Consider the following 21,774-nt stretch of genomic DNA (forward strand, 5'->3'; position numbering starts at 1 on the left):
CAGGATAGGTGGCAATATGTGGTAAATCCGACAGCAAGGTACAGTACTGCCGCAGGCACAAGTGTTTCAAAGCCCACCACTCAGCAGTTGGGGCTCTGAAGCAAATGTCCCCTATTTGTTAACTCAGTAATTCACCAATCATGATTGCAGTGGTCATGGGGTCCTTGAAAATCACATTCCTTGTTACATTAGATAGATGATTGTGTCCAAATTTGTCATCCAGGTGAATGGCTGCCCGAAACATGCACTGCCCCACAGACACAGGTCGGTGGAGGCAGTATCATCCAACCATCTCAACCCCTGTGGTGAGACCTGTGGTATAGTGGTGTGCACATAATAAACGTGGGTGGTGGGACGATGTGCAGTGGCAAGAAGCAATGTACCACATGCTGCTTCATCCAATAGCATCATTATGCCATGTCTGCCTTTAGCACACACAAGGAGAGCGTGTGAAATATTTAGCCTCGATTTTCATGTTAGTTTAGATTTGTTGAGGTTACCTAACCTCTGTATGGGTGGCATAGAGTAAACGGAACAAGTACTGGCTTAAGAAGTGATAGTGATAGTTTTCTGAACATATAAATTCTGCTAATAAGTCAAAAAGCAAGAACAGTGTGTGTGTGTGTGTGTGTGTGTGTGTGTGTGTGTGTGTGTGTGTGTGTTTTACATGTCGCAAGGCCAGAATCGTGATACATGAGGAGCATGATAGTGAACTCGGATTGATTTCTTGGCCACCAAATTCACCTTATCTGAACCTGACGGAATACTTCTGGGACACCTAACAGGCACCAGCTTCACACTCATAAACTACCTGCCCATAATTTACAGGAATTGCATAACCTTTCATAGACCTTCGGTGCCACATACCTCCAGAAACCTACCGAGGACTTGTTGAATCCATCCCTACAAATTCATAGCTGTATTGCATTCCAATGGTGGATCAGCATGTTAATAAGCAGATGGTCACAATGTTTTGGCCAAACATTGTATAGCCACAGTACTTATGAGCAGATTTAAATAAATGAGACAGTATACGCCATTACTGCCAAAATTTGTTCCTCCTCCCATATGCCCCTTCTTTGCCTAGGCTATTTCAGAGAGCTCTTGTGATAAGCATATGTAACAATATTGATATTGCAGTATGATGTTTCAGAACAAAGGCTGCTGCCTTGACCAAGAAATAATGATCAAAAGGAAAATCATTTATGAGATGCTATTATCCAAGTTTTTAATATCTTAGGTTGTGCCAATAGGAAATTTTTACAAAATACCAGAAGATGTAGTTTTTACCAAAGCTTCATGCAAGCAGCTTGTCCTCAATAGAAATCATTGTGATGTTATAGTACTTAAAGAAGTGATACAGACCATATAACAACTAACTTGACCATTGGCACCTGGTCAGTATTAAATATGTAATAGGATCCAACCCAGTGTAAGTTCCCTATAAGTACACTGTATGATCAAAAGTATCTGAATACCAGTATGTAATGCGGATTTGGCCACCAAATGACATAATAGGCAGGCGTACCAGTATAAAAGGAGGTGGGCAGTATTGTGTTGTCAGTAGAGAAGCAGCAACAGCAGAATGGGTCAGGAAAGCTTAGTAACTTTGAATGTGGATTAGTCATTGGGTGCCCATCAGGAGCATTTCAACACTTCTAAAGTAGCCCAAGTTGACTGTTGGTGACGTGATTTTGAAGTGAAATTGCAAAGGAACAACCACAGCTAAACAAAGACCAGGCAGGCCCCATGTATTGTCAGATAGAGACCATCGAGCATTGCTAAGGGTGGTTGCAACAAACTTGTAAAAAATCAGTGGTAGCAATCACTCGTGCTACCAGCAGTCTAGCTAGCTCAGTGACTATGTGCAGGGAGTGAACATTTTGGAGACCAAGTCTAAGCATAACTCAGCTTGCAACTTTGTGTTAAAAAGGCTGCAGCGGAGTATAGGTCGGACGCAATTTTCTCGATGCGCGAGCCACCTATTGTTACAGAAGTGGACTCATTTCGTATAAGGACAAAGTAAAGATATCTGATGACCTGCTCCGGGATTGCCTTCTGTTGTCTGTTTCTAGAATTATTTTGAAAGAAACATTAGTGAATGTAACAGCTGCTGTTGTGAATGGCTGAGTCAATATGATAGTATTGACTTAATTTTGTGTCTTTATTCATAAGGTTTTACAGTTTACTGTAATTCTGCAGCAAATACATCACATTTGTTGAGTGAGCAAGAAATTTTATAAGCTTAAGAGGAAGAAATTGCTCAGTAACTCATCTTGCACTTCTTTGGGAGTTTTGGAAGGAAAATTATACTTTCTGTGACCTTTATTTTTGAAATTTGTAATCAATAAAAGAACTAAAGTAAATATGAAAAATAAATCTTGAAGATTGGCCCTTTTTTAGTATGTATTGGTCTTGAAGATACATCATTTACATATGTGCCAGTGATGCTTTAAATAACGACATAAATGGCTAGTTTTCTAGGCCCAACATTCTACTAAGTGGCTGGTCTCCAAAGTGTTAAAAGAATGGGGTACAGTGTTCCAACAGCTCCTCATAAGCCACAAATTTCTATAGTCAATGCTAAGTGACACTTGAAGTGGTGTAAAGAGCAATGCGACTGGGCAGTAGATGTGTAGAAGTGAGTGATTTGAAACGACTCTTTGACATTCCAATGGAAGGTGTTTGGTTTGACAAATACTTGTAGAACATTACATGCCATCATCTAGTGCGAGCAGTGAAGTATGGAAGAGATGGTATGACATTGGCACGTTTTTCAAGGTTATGATGTGATCGCCTTATTGCGCTCAAAATAATTCTAAGTGCAGATTAATATATACATATTTTGCGGCATTGTGTACAGCGTGCTGTAGAGAAACAGTCTGGAGCATGTCGTTGGACCTTGTCATAAACCGGTGTCTTTGAGGCAGTTGTTCGTGGACAAGAATTTTTTGAAATGGACTGGCCTTCACAGAGTCCCAACTTGAACCCAGTGGAATACCTTTGGGATGAGATGGAACATCATCTTCACTTTAGACCCCATTGACCAACATCACTACCCTCTCTGGTTCCAGCTCTTGAGGAAGAATGGGCTACCATTTCTCCAAATATATTTATACGTCTTATTTCAAGTGTTCCCAGCAGGCCATTATAAAAGCAAAGGTGGACACGCCCCATATTATGTCCCTTAAGAGGTGTCCAGATATTTTTGATAGTGTTATAGTTCATTAAATAGGCATTGTGCTGATTTACAAGTATAGCAGCTCACATCTGTGGATTTATTGTGCTCTAAATTATATCATGGTTAAACATCTATTGAAAGTGTATACTATTAGCGAGAATTGAGTTATATTTGATATCACAGTCCTGTCATTTTATGGTAAAGTTCATTATTAGAGAGATGAGTTACTTAGTTGTCTCAAATTAAGTAGCATAGGTTTGGTGTCCTGAATAAATCACTCATGGTAATAAAAGTTTGTAGTAAATATCCCAAGTTTGCTTCACAATCACTTTGTTGGCTTTATGAAAATGCACTTTGGTGAAAACCTTCATCATCATCATCATCATCATCATTTAAGACTGATTATGCCTTTCAGCGTTCAGTCTGGAGCATAGCCCCCATTATACAGTTCCTCCATGATCCCGTATTCAGTGCTAACTTTGGTGCCTCTTCTGATGTTAAACCTATTACTTCAAAATCATTCTTAACCAAATCCAGGTACCTTCTCCTCGGTCTGCCCCAACTCCTCCTACCCTCTAATGCTGAATCCATGAGTCTCTTGGGTAACCTTGCTTCTCCCATGCGTGTAACATGACCCCACCATCTAAGCCTGTTTGCCCTGACTGCTACATCTATAGAGTTCATTCCCAGTTTTTCTTTGATTTCCTCATTGTGGACACCCTCCTGCCATTGTTCCCATCTACTAGTACCTGCAATCATCCTAGCTACTTTCATATCCGTAACCTCAACCTTGTTGATAAGGTAGCCTGAATCCACCCAGCTTTCGCTCCCATACAACAAAGTTGGTCGAAAGATTGAACGGTGCACAGATAACTTAGTCTTGGTACTGACTTCCTTCTTGCAGAAGAGAGTAGATCGTAGCTGAGCGCTCACTGCATTAGCTTTGCTACACCTCGCTTCCAGTTCTTTCACTATGTTGCCATCCTGTGAGAACATGCATCCTAAGTACTTGAAACAGTCCACCTGTTCTAACTTTGTTCCTCCTATTTGGCACTCAATCCGTTTATATTTCTTTCCCACTGACATTACTTTCGTTTTGGAGATGCTAATCTTCATACCATAGTCCTTACATTTCTGATCTAGCTCTGAAATATTACTTTGCAAACTTTCAATCGAATCTGCCATCACAACTAAGTCATCCGCATATGCAAGACTGCTTATTTTGTGTTCACATATCTTAATGTCACCCAGCCAGTCTATTATTTTCAACATATGATCCATAAATAATATGAACAACAGTGGAGACAGGTTGCAGCCTTGTCTTACCCCTGAAACTACTCTGAACCATGAACTCAATTTACTGTCAACTCTAACTGCTGCCTGACTATCTATGTAAAGACCTTTAATTGCTTGCAAAAGTTTGCCTCCTATTCCATAATCTTGTAGAACAGACAATAACTTCCTCCTAGGAACCCGGTCATATGCCTTTTCTAGATCTATAAAGCATAGATACAATTCCCTGTTCCACTCGTAACACTTCTCCATTATTTGCCGTAAGCTAAAGATCTGGTCCTGACAACCTCTAAGAGGCCTAAACACACACTGATTTTCATCCAATTGGTCCTCAACTAATACTCGCACTTTCCTTTCAACAATACCTGAGAAGATTTTACCCACAACGCTGATTAAAGAGATACCTCTGTAGTTGTTACAATCTTTTCTGTTTCCATGTTTAAAGATTGGTGTGATTACTGCTTTTGTCCAGTCTGATGGAACCTGTCCCGACTCCCAGGCCATTTCAATTATCCTGTGTAGCCATTTAAGACGTGACATTCCACTGTATTTGATGAATTCCGACTTAATTTCATCCACCCCAGCCGCTTTATTGCACTGCAATCTGTTGACCATTTTTTCCACTTCCTCAAATGTGATCCTATTTCCATCATCATTTCTATCCCATTCTACCTCGAAATCTGAAACATTACTGATCGCATTTTCACCTACATTGAGCAACTCTTCTAAATATTCCCTCCATCTGCCCAAGGCATCCACAGGATTCACCAGCAGTTTTCCTGACCTGTCCAAAATACCTTAGTTGCAAAAAATTCTATCCACCCATAATAAAGTTCAGTATTTCAGGCTATGGACACAGATGATGTCATCAGAAATATAAAACTTCATCAAAAGTCAAATGTTGAGGAAACACTATTTGATTACATCTGTCATCTATACTTACTGTCCTGTAGGAATCCATTTCCCACTCTCTCACTCCAAGCAGACTATGTTCTTGACTCTCCCACATTTTTGTTCCACATCATGGCAATGTCAGAGTATTGCTGGTCATGCAACAACCTGTAGAGAACTATTAACAGGGAAAAAAAAAAAAAAAAAAATATGCCATGTTGGTCAAGTGTAAGAGCACATGGTTTGCTTACGCCCCCACACTAGCTGCGATGCCAGTCAACCACTGTGTTATCCTCTGTCATATAATGCCATGGAAGAATACAGATTTGGCACACCACCGTCCTGGCCATTATCATTTTTCTAGACTTTTCATTCAAGTAGTGCCTGAATTGGCATCAAAAAGCTCTGTGTAGACCCATTCCAGTCTTCCAGCAAAAGAAAAATCCCTGGCAATACCAGTAATAGAAACTGGGTTCTCTGGATGCTGTCAGATGTGCTGAGCACTCAGCTGCAGAGGTAGATTTACTTTTGTTCAAGAAGTATCTGATCTGTCTTAACGATCAAGGTTATATGGGAAATTCAAAGAGACAGACACAGAGAGAGAGAGAGAGAGAGAGAGAGAGAGAGAGAGAGAGAGAGAGAGAGAGAGAAATCCACAAATCTTATTAATATGACCTAACTCCAAATCACAATAATAGAAGATGAAAAACAGCATACATTAAGTATATAAAAAGGTTTAGTCGGTGTCTAAATGCAAGCACAAAAAATCATCATTTGTGTTTTAAATCATGCTGAGACTAGACAATATTTCAAATTTTCGGAAACATAGAAAAAACATTTAAAGTGTTAATTTAAAGATGGTGTGAAATTATTCTGTTTGGAATTTGTGTAACTTTATTGCAGTTATTATCATTATTTAGGTAGTAAATGTCTGTAAATATTTGCATCATCACAATGTAAAATGTTAAAATAATTACAAAAAAATACATTTGATGATCAGAAACTTTGCAGATAAAGCATCTTTGCCATGCGTCACAGTTTGGTCATTCAGTGTTATTCTGTTCACTTGAAAATTTAAAAGTCTGCTGCAAAACAAATAGAAGAAACTATGAAAAAGGGAAGTATTAACCACCATAATTGAACGATAAATCTTTTGACTATGCTTGCACCCCACCCCACCCCCCAAAAACACACACACACACACACACACACACACACACACACACACACACACACACAGGGAGCATAAATGCTATTTGCATGCCTGTCTGATGTGTTACACCAATGAACGGAATGGTGTTCCAAAATTTGCTGATAGCATTGATTAACAGGCAGCAATATTGTTTATGTTAAATGACAGGTCACAAGTATTGTGCCACCCACCCAAGGTTGTGGTCTTTTATCAGTATTGATATTGGGAGAAAAGGCAAGTGCTGCCTACAGAGCTGCGTAACTGTATCTGAGCCATGTTTTTCTAGAGGGAAAAAATGGCTATGTGTCACAGTGTGACATGCTCCTGCTTCAAGGTTGTGATATCCGTGTAACAGTTGCTTTAGCTTATCTGGACACCACCTCTGTTTGTTGTGGTCAGTGTCTGGCTTCCCAAGCCACTGGTGTTTTGTTTCCTGTCCTGGTCCATAAAATTGTGTTTTGTCTGATCCATTTTCATTGTTTTCCTCTCTTCTTTGGTTGCAGAAAAAAAAGTCACACATACCTATGCCATGTTCCTCTAATTGGTCAAGTATATTTCTCACTTAATCCATGCCATGTTCCTCTAATTGGTCACGTATATTTCTCACTTAATCATGTGTTTCAGTGGTGGTTCAAATCATCTCTCTTGTATGCTTGATGGCAAGCAGTTTTATCACCCAATGTACTACAGTGCATTCTTCATATGGGGATGTCAACGAATTGATTTTGCTTAAACTCTCCCTCTAGTATTTTAGTGTGAGTACCACCTTGCACTCAGTTATATAGCTGATCATTAATCAAATTTACTGTATTATCTTTTTTTTTCTTGAATCAATACTCAGCTCAAAATGCAGCTTCAGAATTGGCACAAGTTATCATTTCTGTTTCTGGCTTCTCACCCCAACTTGTAGCTTTGTCTTCCAATAGTTTGACTGCATGTGTAATTCTGGGTGCATCTGGCCATCTGTCTGGCAACTCATCTTTGAAATTGCACAGGAACACTACTGTTTGTAACTTTGCTAAGGAAATCCCCCTGTGAATATAGCTGTGTTATATTTTGTGTTACCACAATGGTTTTTCCCTTCCTATCATTCCAGATTGCAAATAATATTTACTACTTCTTTTTGTGGCTTCTCTAACACACCATCAAGTGAAACTACTTCCTCTTCCAGTGCAGGCTATCTCCTCCTAAACTGTCTGGTCTTCAACACAGGTTGCGATTTCAAGTTCGACTAATGGACTTTCATGGCATATTTGATATTTACGTGTGCTACAGTGACAATGAAAGTTCCCTCCTCCTCCATTTCGAGCTTACAATTTACATCTTTTATTTATGGGTAGGCTTTTTCTGTCTCCTCAGAATTTCCTCTTAGCTCTGCTTTAGTGCTTTAATGGTTCCTAACTGCTTGTGCCTTACTTTGTTTTATTTTCTGCTGGTTTCCTAACAGTTTGTTAGTTGTCTACGCCTTGCTTTGCTTTACCTATGCTGCAGTGAGTGTGGCTATGGCCTCACAGTTAAATGGGACTTAACATCTTTCCAGCTGTCACCTGTTACACATCGTCAGTACATTAAGTTACATATTTAACTATTCCTCTGTTTTCCTAAGAGTGTATTTCTTAAATTTTGTGCATGTTTTTCTATTGAAGAGGTATAACCCTTTCACTGCTCGCCAAATGCTGGCATATGAGCTGAGAGAGGCATTCCGGCTGATATGAAATGCTTATCATCTGATTTTTTAAGAACTGTTAGATGAAAAAAAACTTGAATTTTGCACATCTTGGAGTCTGATATCTTCACTCGGTAAGGAACTGAATTTGTTTTTGTTATCCATCACATTTACTGCACTGCATCAAATTAATAAAGCATTTTGTAAACTTTGCTTGTGGTTGGTTTTAGCTCATACATTGCAGTGAATAAATGTAGATAATATGTCCAAATTTTGTTTAGAATTGAGAGCAGGAGGGATACCTCATTTTATTCTCAAGTTGCTGCGTTTTGTCTCTGAAGGACAGTCACACGTGGCACACCCATTCATGGATTCATGGCCTCGTGCCTCGTGGGTCATGTGCTCATAAAAATCATCATATCTCATAAACAATGCAATATATCGAAACATTTTTTTACAAATGATAGCATGCAAGAAGGCACATACATCGTACGATAAATACATGAAACATTTTTATTCGCCGAGAAATGGGAGTAACTCATCCACAGCAGTGAGAGGTCAGTGGCCTACGACACTGTCGTCTGTTAGCATTGTAGGAAAACCTCAGCGACACCCTTGTACGGGTCCAGAACACATGGCGAACGTCACATGTATACACAGCCACTGCAACGAAAGGGTTAAACTTGGGTTTTGTAATTGCAAGTGTAAATTCATTCAGTCTGTAGTGCAGTACTTGCTCATTTGTTTGTTTTGAAGACAAGTGTGTGCTCATTCCAGCCTGATAAGCTAGTCAGTCAGTCTCCAGCTGTCACCTTTTACTCATCTCCAGAGAGGCAAGTTACATATATAGCTTTTCCTGCTTTTTCCTAGTGGTATGCTTCTTAAACTCCATGCATGGTTTTTATTTAAGATGATTTATTAATTTTTTAACTGCAAGTGTAAATTCAGGAAGTCTTTAGTGAAGTTTTTATTTTTTTCTGTTCGACAAGCTACACAGCTTATTAATGCAACAAGGTCCATTGGTAACCTGTCAGGAGGGCAGCAAATTGCATATCTAGGTTTCTGCTTGCTTTTATACTTTACTTCTTCTTCTTCAGCCAGTATTCTTAGGACGGGTAGGATATGTGCTTACTGTGTGTGGACACAGGAGGAGCTGGCCGCAGTTCATGAACAGCTGACTGCACTTCTGACTGTGGCAGCAGTCAGCTGCCTTCAGACTGCTGCCTCGGGTGCACCAGGGGTGTGACATGTCATTAGATACCTGAGGTGTCACTTGTTTGGTCCAAGGGCTCTGTCGCTAGGGCACCTCGTAGTGTACCCGATCCAGTGGGGTGAGTTGTAGGTGGTAGGCAGTAATACATTCATGTCACTCAAGGCAGAGGGCTAATGTGGAGAGTGGTCATTTGGCCTCACCTATTAACCCTGTGAGTGAGCAGATGGTCATACCTTTAGCAGTGTCCAAGGAGGCACACACAGCAGGGATTTGCTAGTTATCGGGAGCTCTAACGTTAGGCATATTATGGAGCATTTAGGGAAATAATGTTCAGGTCTGGAAAGAAAGCTAGTGTGCGCTTGGTATGCCTGCCGGAGGGGGTGGGGAGGGGGGGGGGGGGCAAGGTGGCATGTGGTTGTTGAGCATGCAGGATGCAGTTGTCTGCAAGTTGTGGCTCATGTTGGCACTAATGATGCCTGACACAGGTTCCGAGGCCATCCTCAATTCATACAGGTGGCTGGTGGAAGTTGTAGAAGCTGCTGGCTTCACACATGTTGGAAGAAGAGCTCACTATTTGCAGCATTGTTCCCAGAGTGGGACCCCTTTTGTTTGGAGCCGAGTAGAGAGTCTAAACATGTGCTTCATCTGCTCTGTGGTAGTCTTGGTTGCAGGTTTCTGGATGTGCATTATCAGGTGGAGAATTGTAGAATTCCCCTTGATAGGTCAGGGGTGGCTACACAAAGGAAGCAGCTACTCAGGTATTTGTGGAGTGCACATCGGGCATTGTAGGTCAGGCAGTAGTTTGGCATACTCTGATGAACACTTGCCAGACTACATGCAGATAGTGAAATCAGTCCGCATTCAGAGTAAAGACACATTGATTGTCAAAATTTCATCAGTAAATTGTCGAAGTATTGGTAACATAAGTTCTGGATTTACTTTTCTGCAGGAAAGTTCTCACACACAAATTATTCTTGGGACAGAGAACTGGCTGAAACCCAAAATAGGAAGCTCGGATATATTTAGCGACCCATGGAACATGTATTATGAGAACAGGTTAGACACAATAGGAGAGGGGAGTGTTCATTGCAGTTGAGAAAAATATTGTATCTATTGAGGGTAAAATTGAGTGTGACTGTGAACTACCTCATGTAAACAGATGTTGGTGAAATCAAGATAATTGTTGGATGTTCTTACCAGCCAACTGATACTGCTGTTTAAGTTTTAGAGTCATTAAAACAAAGTCTATGATCACTAGTGTGTAGATACCCAGATCAAACAATATTAATTGGAGGTGACTTAAAAAACCCACAGAGTATAGACTGGAACGTCTATGGATTCATTGCAAGGGGGTACAGACAAACAATCTTACAAAGTAACTTTTGGGGGGTACAGACAAACAATCTTACAAAGTAACTTTTGAACAAAGTTTTTCGAAAACTGTCCTGAGCAATTTGTTTGATAGCCCACATGCAGTGGAAATATTTTGTACTGGTACTTACAAAAAGGCCTGACCTTATCAGTGGCATCAGTACAGAGATGGTGATAAGTGATCATGATGTCGTCATAGTGACTTTGGTTATGAAAGCTAATAAATCAGTCAAGAAGACGAAGGGAGTGTTCTAACGCTTTCTGGGATGACAAGAGACAGTGCAGTGTTGGGTTACACGACTCGCATGTCTCTTCCAGTTGACTTACACATTGTGCGTGCAACCGATCCTCTTCTTTGGAATTTTCGATTGAATAATTGATATTAACTCCTTAGGTTGATCTGTGCTCTCTTTCAAGATATTCAGTTCCTGTCTTACAGAATTAAATTTAATATTACATAATTTTCACAAGATTCTAATTTTTCGTTAAGCCCGGGTTCTTTATTAAGGTTCAGTGCTTTAGTTAGATTTGCTACCTCAGTCCAGTCTGGCATTTATTTTGTTACAGTCATAGCCATGACTGGCTCTGAAGTTTCGCCAACTTTCTGAATATTATCAATTTCCCTATTTTTCTTGAATATAAACATTTTGCCAGGTATTCTTTCGTGTTTGCTGCTATCTCATTTAAATCCTGTCTGCCTAATAAACTACGAAACTAGTGTGACACAACAGCAAACACGGAAGAATATACATATCATGTCATGTTTATATTCGTATTATTCTTATGCCTAATAGTGATACAGTCAGAAATGAAGCACAGCAATTGACTAGATTTTTAAATCTAAGATGACTCTAATTTCTGTGCAGAATGTAATGTACTAAAGAGGCGCCTGCAAAGATTTTCAAACGGAGAAAAATTTTCGCTAAACTCTCGTTCAGAACATCTTCTATCATACGCAGTCTATTATTTGGTTCTTGTTGATCATTATCAAAGAAAGCAGCAGTGTAAGTAACAACAAATAGCAGTCTCTTGCCATTGTTTCGCTAATGAGACGATTCCTTTTTTTTTTTTTTTTTAGCGGCGGTAGCGTGCCCAAAAGCAAGCCATGCCGCGAGCGGTGACAGGCCGTAAACACGCACTATCAGAGTGCGACAAACAATGCATAACACAGTACAGTAATGAATTTTCAGCTTAGAGTGACATAAACACCTATAACAAAGAAAACGGCACTTATCAAATCAAAGAAAAATAAGCAATCAATTCAAACCAGACAAAGCATGTGAAAAAGGAAGGGTACCTTTATAAATACGGACGGAGCGCCTGGTGCATATCAATGGCTACCTGGTAAAGCTTAACTGCTAAGCTTACAACTCGAACCAAACTACTGTAGCTGTATCATCATTCATTCGACCTAAATTGTGTCTCATATTACAACGGACCAACTTTGTTTCGATTTGGAGATGCGGCCTAAAACTTTTCTCTCCCCTTGAATTTCAAGTCTCAAATTTCAGGTGCGGCTTAGATTCAAGTGCGGCTTAGATTCGAGTTAGGGAGCAGGTGTACAATCGGCACCAGTGATCAGTACGGGCGCTAGCAGATTCTAAAGGTGGTTGCAGTGTCTGTGTCGGCGAGCGGACGCGAAGTCAGCAACGGTGAATGGCAGTTGCAGACAGTGACAGCGGCTGGCTACCGCGACTGCGTCGTTGGCAGGATACTATGCTGGGGGCTGGTTACTGCATCGGCGTCGGCTGGTTACTGCATACCCATCAGCTGGGTCGACGTATGTGTGAGGACTGCTTACTTCCCCACACCAAATCTTCTTGTTCGAACTATTCTCTGCATCTTCCTTTGTTCGGTGCTTGTTAACTTTTTCACCCTTTTTTTCTTTTTTAGGCAGAATCCAATTTTGCATAACAGTTTCCTTAGTTGCAATGGCAACTCAATATCTTCTTATCTCTATTTCTGTCGCAAAATTCCCACTTTCTTCGGGTCCTGTCAGTTGGGTCACCACGTTCTCACGCTTTCTTGGATGACAAGAGACGTGCGATGTTGGGTTACATGACTCACACTTCTCTTCCAGTTGACTTGTACATTGTGTGTGCAGCCGATCCTCTTCTTTGGGTTATCAGCTACATTGCTCTCACCGTTTAGTTAATCTCCGAAGACTGTATCAGGTTAAGGGGAATATTATGAACCAGCTCTAGATTCTTGAAATAGATTATGTACTCGTAGGCTCTTGTCAGTTCAACAACAATAAATTTTCGATTCTCGTCCCAAAGTAACAATTATTCTGTACAACTCCAGCAAGCCAACTGGTTACAAGACAAGTCAGAATCTACTAAACACTCATACAGTTACATATGCTCTGCCTCATGCAGAGCCAAGACATAAAGTTAAAGTTTCTGTAACAATCCTCATGACACTACACAACATGGAACATTATCCAAATACTCTTTGATTTTTTGATATAACTTCTAGGGCGCTGCTTGTAACCACTTGTCGAGACCGGTTGTCTGACACAGCTCCTGGCTCCTCGTGACAGCTGTCCTTCCTGCTCACACAGACATGTGTGGCACAGTAAAAAGGCTCTCTCACCTTGTCATTAAAATATCGGATGTTCGAGGTGGTGGAGAGCAAAGTGTTTCTAGAATTTACCCCGAAATTCTCGAAGCACTACATTGTGTCTACTAGAAAGAGCAGACAGTGAAGTGACATCATTTAGTTCCAGTGTAATGGATGTTGAGGAATTATGAGCAAAGTTTAAATTGATTGTAAATTGTTCTCAGGAGAAGTATGTGCCTAGTAAGTGGATTAAGGACAGAAAAAACTCACTGTAGTCTAACAACAAAATTCAAAAACTGCTAAGAAAGCAAAGGCTGTTGCACTATTGGTTCAAAAGAGAATGCACAAATGATGACAGGCAAGATTAGTACATGTGTAAAAGGTGTGTGCATGAAGCATACAACTACTACCTTCATACCTTAGCAGAAGGTCTGGCCAAGAACCCGATAAAACTGAGGTCTTATGTAAAATCGCTAAGCAGGTAAGGCTTCTATCCAGTAACTCATTGACCTGTCTGGTGTGACAATAGAAGAAGCAAAAGAAAAGCTGAAGTTTTAAATTTCGCATTTAGGAAACTGTAGGTTGACCGTCACACAGACTCCCGTATGGACAACATAGTAATAGGCATCTCTGGTGTAAAAAAATAAGTGAAAGTGTTGAATACAAATAAGTTGCCAGGTTTGGGTGGGATCCCAATTTAGTTTTACAAATAGTACTCCACGGCATTGGCCCCTTACTGAGCTTGCATCTATGACAAATCTCTTGCCCAGTGCAAAGTCCCAAGTGACTGTGCAAATCACTGGGTAACACGCTTTTCGAACTATTTGTAGTTGCCACCCAAAAATGCCTACTGCAGCCACGCAAAGCATATTATGCTTGGGGATGTGCTTGATTGTGTTTACGATATTTAATCATTTTGGTGATTTGAGGATGTTTCTTGACACTTACTGCTATCATATAGTTGACAAAATGCATTGCGGTAGTTAAGTCCCTGGTAAAAACTTACGGTTACTGGATCGATTCACATGCTTTATACATGAACTACTGATAACTCTTCTAGTTCCTTTCTTTGCCACTGTAGTTGATTAACACAAGATATCTGATCATCACCAAAGATTGAGATTATGGAAAGGTAAAACCACAATTAAGCTCCCTATCACTTTGTACTATTATAGTTTATCAAAATTTAGGGATTAGTAGTTCTGAACTGAGGTCCATAGATTGTTCGAGGTCTGTTCAAAATCTTCCGGAACTTTGTGCACCGAATTTTTCTGTGCTTACCTTTTACTTATTGTGCATGGTCTCTTTCAAAATACTCTCCTCCACAATTCATACGCTGCTCCCAACACTGTTTCCATTTCTGGAAGCTGTCTTAGTATGCCTCGTGCTGGATTGTGTGAAGCACTATCTGTGAATCTTCCTTTATGTCATGTATTGTTGTAAATCTTTGTCCTTTCAATGGGATTTTCAACTTTGGACATAAAAAAAGTCCACAGGGGCCAGGTCTGGAGAGTACGGAGGATGAGGCAACATGGTGATTTTGTTTTTTGTGCAAAAGTTGCACACCAACAGGGATGAATGTGCAGGTGTAGGTGTACTATCATGATGCAAGAGCCATGAATTGTCCGCCACATTTCAGGCCATTTCCTTCTCACATTTTCTTGCTGGCATTGCAATATGTCCTGATTTTGTTGTTGTGGTCTTCACTCCTGAGACTGGTTTGATGCAGCTCTCTGTGCTACTCTATCCTGTGCAAGCTTCTTCATCTCCCAGTACCTACTGCAACCTACATCCTTCTGAATCTGCATAGTGTATTCATCTCTTCGTCTCCCTCTACGATTTTTACCCTCCACGATGTCCTCCAATACTAAATTGGTGATCCCTTGATGCCTCAGAACATGTCCTACCAACTGATCCCTTCTTCTAGTCAAGTTGTGTCACAAATTCTTCATCTCCCCAATTCTATTCAGTACCTCCTAATTAGTTATGTGATCTACCCATCTCTAAATCTACAAATGCTATAAACGTAGGTTTGCCTTTCTTTAATCTATTTTCTAAGATAAGTCGTAGGATCAGTATTGCCTCATGTGCCCCGGAATCCAAACTGATCTTCCCTGAGGTCGGCTTCTACCAGTTTTTCCATTCATCTGTAAAGTATTCGCGTTAGTATTTTGCAGCCATGACTTATTAAACTGATATTCGGTAATTTTCACATCTGTCAACACCTGCTTTCTTTGGGATTGGAATTATTATATTCTTCTTGAAGTCTGAGGGTATTTCGCCTGTTTCATACATCTTGCTCACCAGATGGTAGAGTTTTGTCAGGACTGGCTCTCCCAAGGCTGTCAGTAGTTCTGATGGAATGTTGTCTACTCCCGGGGCCTTGTTTCGACTTGGGTCTTTCAGTGCTCTGTCAAACTCTTCATGCAGTGTCATATCTCCCATTTCATCTTCATCTACATCCTCTCCCATTTCCATAATATTGTGCCCAAGTACATCGCCCTTGTATAGACCCTCTATATACTTCTTCCACCTTTCTGATTTCCCTTCTTTGCTTAGAACTGGGTTTCCATCTGAGCTCTTGATATTCATACAAGTGGTTCTCTTTTCTCCTGAGGTCTCTTTAATTTTCCTGTTGGCAGTATCTATCTTACCCGTAGTGAGATAAACCTCTACATCCTTACATTTGTCCTCTAGCCATCCCTGCTTAGCCATTTTGCACTTCCTGTCGATCTCATTTTTTAGACGTTTGTATTCCTTTTTGCCTGCTTCATTTACTGCATTTTGTATTTTCTCCTTTCATCAATTAAATTCAATAATTCTTCTGTTACCCAAGGATTTCTACTAGCTCTTGTCTTTTTACCTACTTGATCCTCTGCTGCCTTCACTATTTCACTCCTCAAAGCTACCCATTCTCCTTCTACTGTATTTCTTTGCCCCATTCCTGTCAATTGTTCCCTTATGCTCTCCGTGAAACTCTGTACAACCTCTGGTTTAGTCAGTTTATCAAGGTACCATCTCCTTAAATTCCCACCTTTTTGCAGTTTCTTCAGGTGTAATCTACAGTTCATAACCAATAGATTGTGGTCAGAGTCCACATCTGCCCCTGGAAATGTCTTACAATTTAAAACCTGGTTCCTAAATCTCTGTCTTACCATTATATAATCTATCTGATACCTTCTAGTATCTCCAGGCTTCTTCCATGTATACAACCTTCTTTTTTGATTCTTGAACCAAGTGTTAGCTATGATTAAGTTATGCTCAGTGCAAAATTCTACCAGGCGTTTTCCTCTTTCATTTCTTACCCACAATCCATTTTCACCTACTATGTTTCCTTCTCTTCCTTTTCCTACTCTCGAATTCCAGTCACACATGACTATTAAATTTTCGTCTCCCTTCACTACCTGAATAATTTCTTTTATCTCATCATACATTTCCTCAATTTCTTCGTCATCTGCAGAGGTAGTTGGCATATAAACTTGTACTACTGTAGTAGGCGTGGGCTTCGTGTCTATCTTTGCCACAATAATGCGTTCACTATGCTGTTTGTAGTAGCTTACCCGCACTCCTATTTTTTTATTAATTATTAAACCTACTCCAGCATTACCCCTATTTGATTTTGTATTTATAACCCTATATTCACCTGACTAAAAGTCTTGCTCCTCCTGCCACCGAACTTCACTAATTCCCACTATATCTAACTTTAACCTATCCATTTCCCTTTTTAAATTTTCTAACCTACCTGCCCAATTAAGGGATCTGATATTCCACACTTCGATCCGTAGAATACCAGTTTCCCTTCTCTTGATAACGACATCCTCTTGATTAGTCCCCGCCCGGAGATCTGAATGGGGGACTATTTTACCTCTGGAATATTTTACCCAAGAGGACGTCATCATCAATTAACCATACAGTAAAGCTGCATGCCCTCAGGAAAAATTACGGCTGTAGTTTCCCCTTGCTTTCAGCCGTTCGCAGTACCAGCACAGCAAGTCCCGATAGTAGCATCAATTAATAGTTTGTCCCTGTGGCACAAATTCACGATGAACTATTTCTTCAAAGTCAAAGAAAACCGTCAGTGTGACTTTGACGTTTGACATGACATGACATGACATGACATGACAAGCTTTTTTTGGTCTTGGAAAACCTTTCCCGATCCATTGCAAAGGTTGACTCTTGGTCTGGACATCATAACTGTAGACCCATGTCTCATCACCAGCTACGATTCTTTAAAGAAACATCTCATTCTCATTTACGTGACCCTAAAGCTCTTCACAGATTACGAGGCGAAGGTCTTTCTGGTCTTGACCTGTGGGCCACGGGATGAACTTGGCAGCAACACGATGCATTCAAAGGTGCTGTGTTAGGATTTCATGACATGATAAAACTGAAATGTTACATTCTTCTGCAATCCCTCAGTCAGTCAGTCAGTCTTCCATTGTCAGTCTTTCATTGGCATGCACAATTTCATTGACTTTCCTGACATGAGCATTGTCAGTAGACATCAAAGGGTGTCCTGAATCTTGAACGTCCATCCAGCCATTTATGAACCGTGTGAACCATTCATAAACCAAGTATGGCTAAAGCACTCATCACTGTAAGCTTCCTGCATCATTTGGTGTGTGTCTGTATAGGTTTTCTTGAGTTTCATGCACAATTTAATGTGGACGTGTTGCTCCTCTAACTCTGCCAATCTGAAATTCGCAAATTGTGCAACAATGTTCTACTCAATACAGCACAGAACAAAACTAACAGACAACAACAATGAAACTTCCAGCACATATACTTTAAACACTGGCATGTGCGGGATGCCATACACGTTTCACTCCAACATACTATTGAGGCAAAATTATGAATGTTCCGAAATTTTTTGTACATACCTCATATTTATTCCAATGAAAGACTGTTTGCTCTAACAAAAGTGATCATTGTTAAATTTCCAATCAAATTACATGATATTGGCAAGAGAACTATTTGAAGTAAGGACATTGCAAAGCTAAGTTTCACTATACTTTTCAGTTTATTTTAAAAACACCAGTTATTTGTTCCTGTTAGGTCGAGGACCCACACACACCCATTTAAGAAATAGCAATCCTGTTTTTATTCAGGTAAATCCATTACCAGAGAGGTGAGAGATGTGATTATTAGTTCTCTCAAATTAATTAGTGGGAGTTGGTTGTCTAAATAAATCACTTGTGGATGTAAAATTTTGTAGTAAATGTCATAAGCATGCTCAACAACCTTTTTATTGCCTGCCTACCTACACACACACACACACACACACACACACACACACACACACACACACACGAAAACCTTAATTATATGCACAAGAATTTGAACTGCCTGTAGTAATTTGCAGTACTTGAAACTATTAATGTAGATGACATCCTTGGTAACATAAAAATTCATTGAAAGTCAGCCCTTACGGAAATATAGTAGAAGTCCAGTTACCCTTTGATTGTGTACCAGACCCCCTTACCAGACCCGATCTGGATAATCAAATATCTGGACAGTAGTTTGATAAATCATGAAAACAAGGGTTTTTTTTTTCCTTTTATAGTACTGTATATACATACAGTGTCAGTTCTTCCACATATCACTCAGAGTCAGTTGCTGTGCTGTCTTCATTTGTTTTCATGCAATCAAGTCTGGCATCTGCTTGAGGTGAGCAACTGATATGGTCCCACTCAGGCTGTTGCTCCATCCACATTAGCGCAGTGTCAGGACACACAAATTCCTCGTGAGCTGACTGTCCCACACCTGGTTCAGTGACAATGCCATCCTCCTGACCATCATTTTCTTCTCTCATACTTTGAATGATTTCATTGTCACTGAAAATCTGGAATCCAGGGTCTGAGGAATCACAAGCAAACCACTGCAGTTGGAACATACAGGAATTTTCAAAAGGATCTTTCTTATGTCCTCAAATGAATTTTTGTCCTCAGCTGCATCTGTTCTTTCTTCTTCCTTTTCATACATATGCTTTTCATCTTGATCTTTCTGTACCTCATCTTTGATTGAAATGTCTTTCAATTGATTCCAAATTCTTTTTAATGTAGTTGTCTTGACTAAATTCCATGCTCCTACCACCATGTAAAAGCAGTTTTTTTAAATTCAATACTTGATGATGAGCCTCAATGCATCCTTCATTTCCATCTTTTATCAAAAGTTCCTCCACAGGTGCCTTCTGTAGTGTCACTTCATAGTTTGGATCACCAATTGGTCCATTGGCTGCAGCAAACTCACTACATTTGGCAGCAGGAAGAGTTTTTCAAAACTTCTGTCTTCTCTATCAAGAAGGCTTTCTGCGGGGTAGGTGTGTGCATGGCCCAGAATTAACATCACAGTACTTATTATTATTATTATTATTATTATTGATGATTATTATTATTACTATTTCTGCTGGTGTGAAAATTGAATCATACCATTAGGAAAAGAAAGTAGCAGTCATCCAGGCCTTTGGTCAATTCTTATAGAATATAGGAAATTTTTAACAACCTTGATAGCCTAGCGGTTTTTCAATTTTCCTGTCTGCAGAAAAGGTATTTTTTTGTTTCCTGCTCAGCACGGTAACATGGTCTTTACTAACAATATGGCCATAAGTACTAGTTTCCCTTTTAGAGCTGAAGTTATTTCAAGCAAAGCCTTCCAAATAAGGGCTGTGTCATCCGTGTTGTATAAAAATTCAGTGTCATAAGATCTACTTCAGTTTTAAATTTTTCAATAAATGTTTCTGGTGCTTTTAGGCCTGCTGATAGTTTTTCACCACTTAAATCCAACTCGCAAGTATTGTGCCTTGCCTTGAAATTCTGTAGGCAGTGGTTGCTCACATTAAGTGAAGACAAACTGTCGATTTTTTTGGCTTTGTCTGCCAATGATATGACAGTGCATTTCCTTTCAGAGGACTTAAGCCACTCAGTAAATTAAAACTCCCACATAACACAAAACAAAGCAAAAGCCTTGGAAGACAGAACATATAGTGACAGATCATTGTGTAAGTTAAGGTCACAAAACAGATTGATGTAGTCTGCACTGAATGATGGCACAAACACAACAGTGTGTGTATTGTGCATAAGGTATTCATTGTGCACTGGAAGATTTTCTCTTTTATTACATTCACTGTGGATTGATTTTAGAACAATAAAGAAACATTACATGGTAATGTATAGTTTAATAACTATCGAACAAAACTAACAATTTTAGTCATATGATTCAAATTTCTTTTTCCTCAAAATGATCTGGATAATTGGAGTTCCACTGAACTAGTTAAAAATACATCTGTCCTGTATACCACCTGTACCCTAGGAATCCACTTCTAGTGTGAACTCCCACGTCACTCTCCAAAACCCACATTGTGGTTCTGGGAATGAGAATGTTCAAACTTGCGCTAGCTGTGGAGAGAATTACCTGCAGCAAGAAAAGGTACACTGGCCAGGTTAACTGTGAGTATACATTGTTTGCTTACATATGCTATGAAGAGGTGATGGCCTCAATTCAACAAGGAAGAGAGTTAACTAGTTTTATCAAGTACACCACACCCTCCTGAAGCCATTCATTTATATTAAATCTTGTAGAGCTACCAAATTGTGCACACATCGATTCTTGTGTTACACCCACTGTTCAAATAGTCTGAGATATTTTCTGTGGTAATGAGATGAGGTGGTTTAGCAGGCCAGTCAGTATGTGATATGGTGCATGAGTGGTCATCAAACAAGGGGTGTATGTGTGCAGCTCTTTGAACATGGCTGTCATCATCTTGGACAGACATAGACATAGACATAAAATGTTGCCAATAGCCAACTGTCATAGAGACTAAGTCCAAGACATTCACTTAAAGTGGCAATAAAACTGGCTGCCCCTCGGAATTCTAAATCCCGCCATCTGCACAATTTGGCAACACTATAGGATGTGGAAATGTCTAGAGGAAGTGTTGTCTTCTGGTCAAGATGTTACAGTGCTGTATCTGCTCATTGTTTAGTAGTAAAAGAGTTCACTCCTCCTTTTATTTTCTAAACTGCATTTCTGCTGTCTGCTGAAGGTAGTGTACTGAGTGAACCTCCAAGATAATTTGCATCACATTCTAACCCACAGGTAATATCGATACCTTCCTGGAAAGAGCTCGTGGCTGCGTCAAGATCAGAACAGATATTTCCTTGAACAAAAGGCAGTGTGAGCAAATAACATTTAGTGTCTAGTGGTATAAGGGTGTTGTTTCCATCATAGATGGCATTTTTTGCAACCTTTTGATCATAGTATAAGAAAAACAACCAAGAGAACTGTAGTAACTGCCACAACTACACAACAACACACTGCTAATTTCACATAATAAATTACCCAGGGGATTGTTTTGGAAGTCATCCCATACGCATTTCTTCATCTGACCTCGTGGCCTTACATGTTAA

At 39.9% G+C, this 21,774-nt stretch overlaps 1 protein-coding gene across 1 annotated transcript in view; it reads left to right on the top strand.

Moving 5' to 3' along the window:
• LOC126176968 (protein bric-a-brac 1-like) overlaps positions 1–21,774 on the top strand; it is a 267,469-nt gene that overhangs the window by 214,206 nt on the left and 31,489 nt on the right. The gene's annotated exons all lie outside the window — the stretch shown is intronic.

The sequence above is a fragment of the Schistocerca cancellata genome, chromosome 3, assembly GCF_023864275.1.
Source record: "Schistocerca cancellata isolate TAMUIC-IGC-003103 chromosome 3, iqSchCanc2.1, whole genome shotgun sequence".
NCBI lineage: Eukaryota > Metazoa > Arthropoda > Insecta > Orthoptera > Acrididae > Schistocerca > Schistocerca cancellata.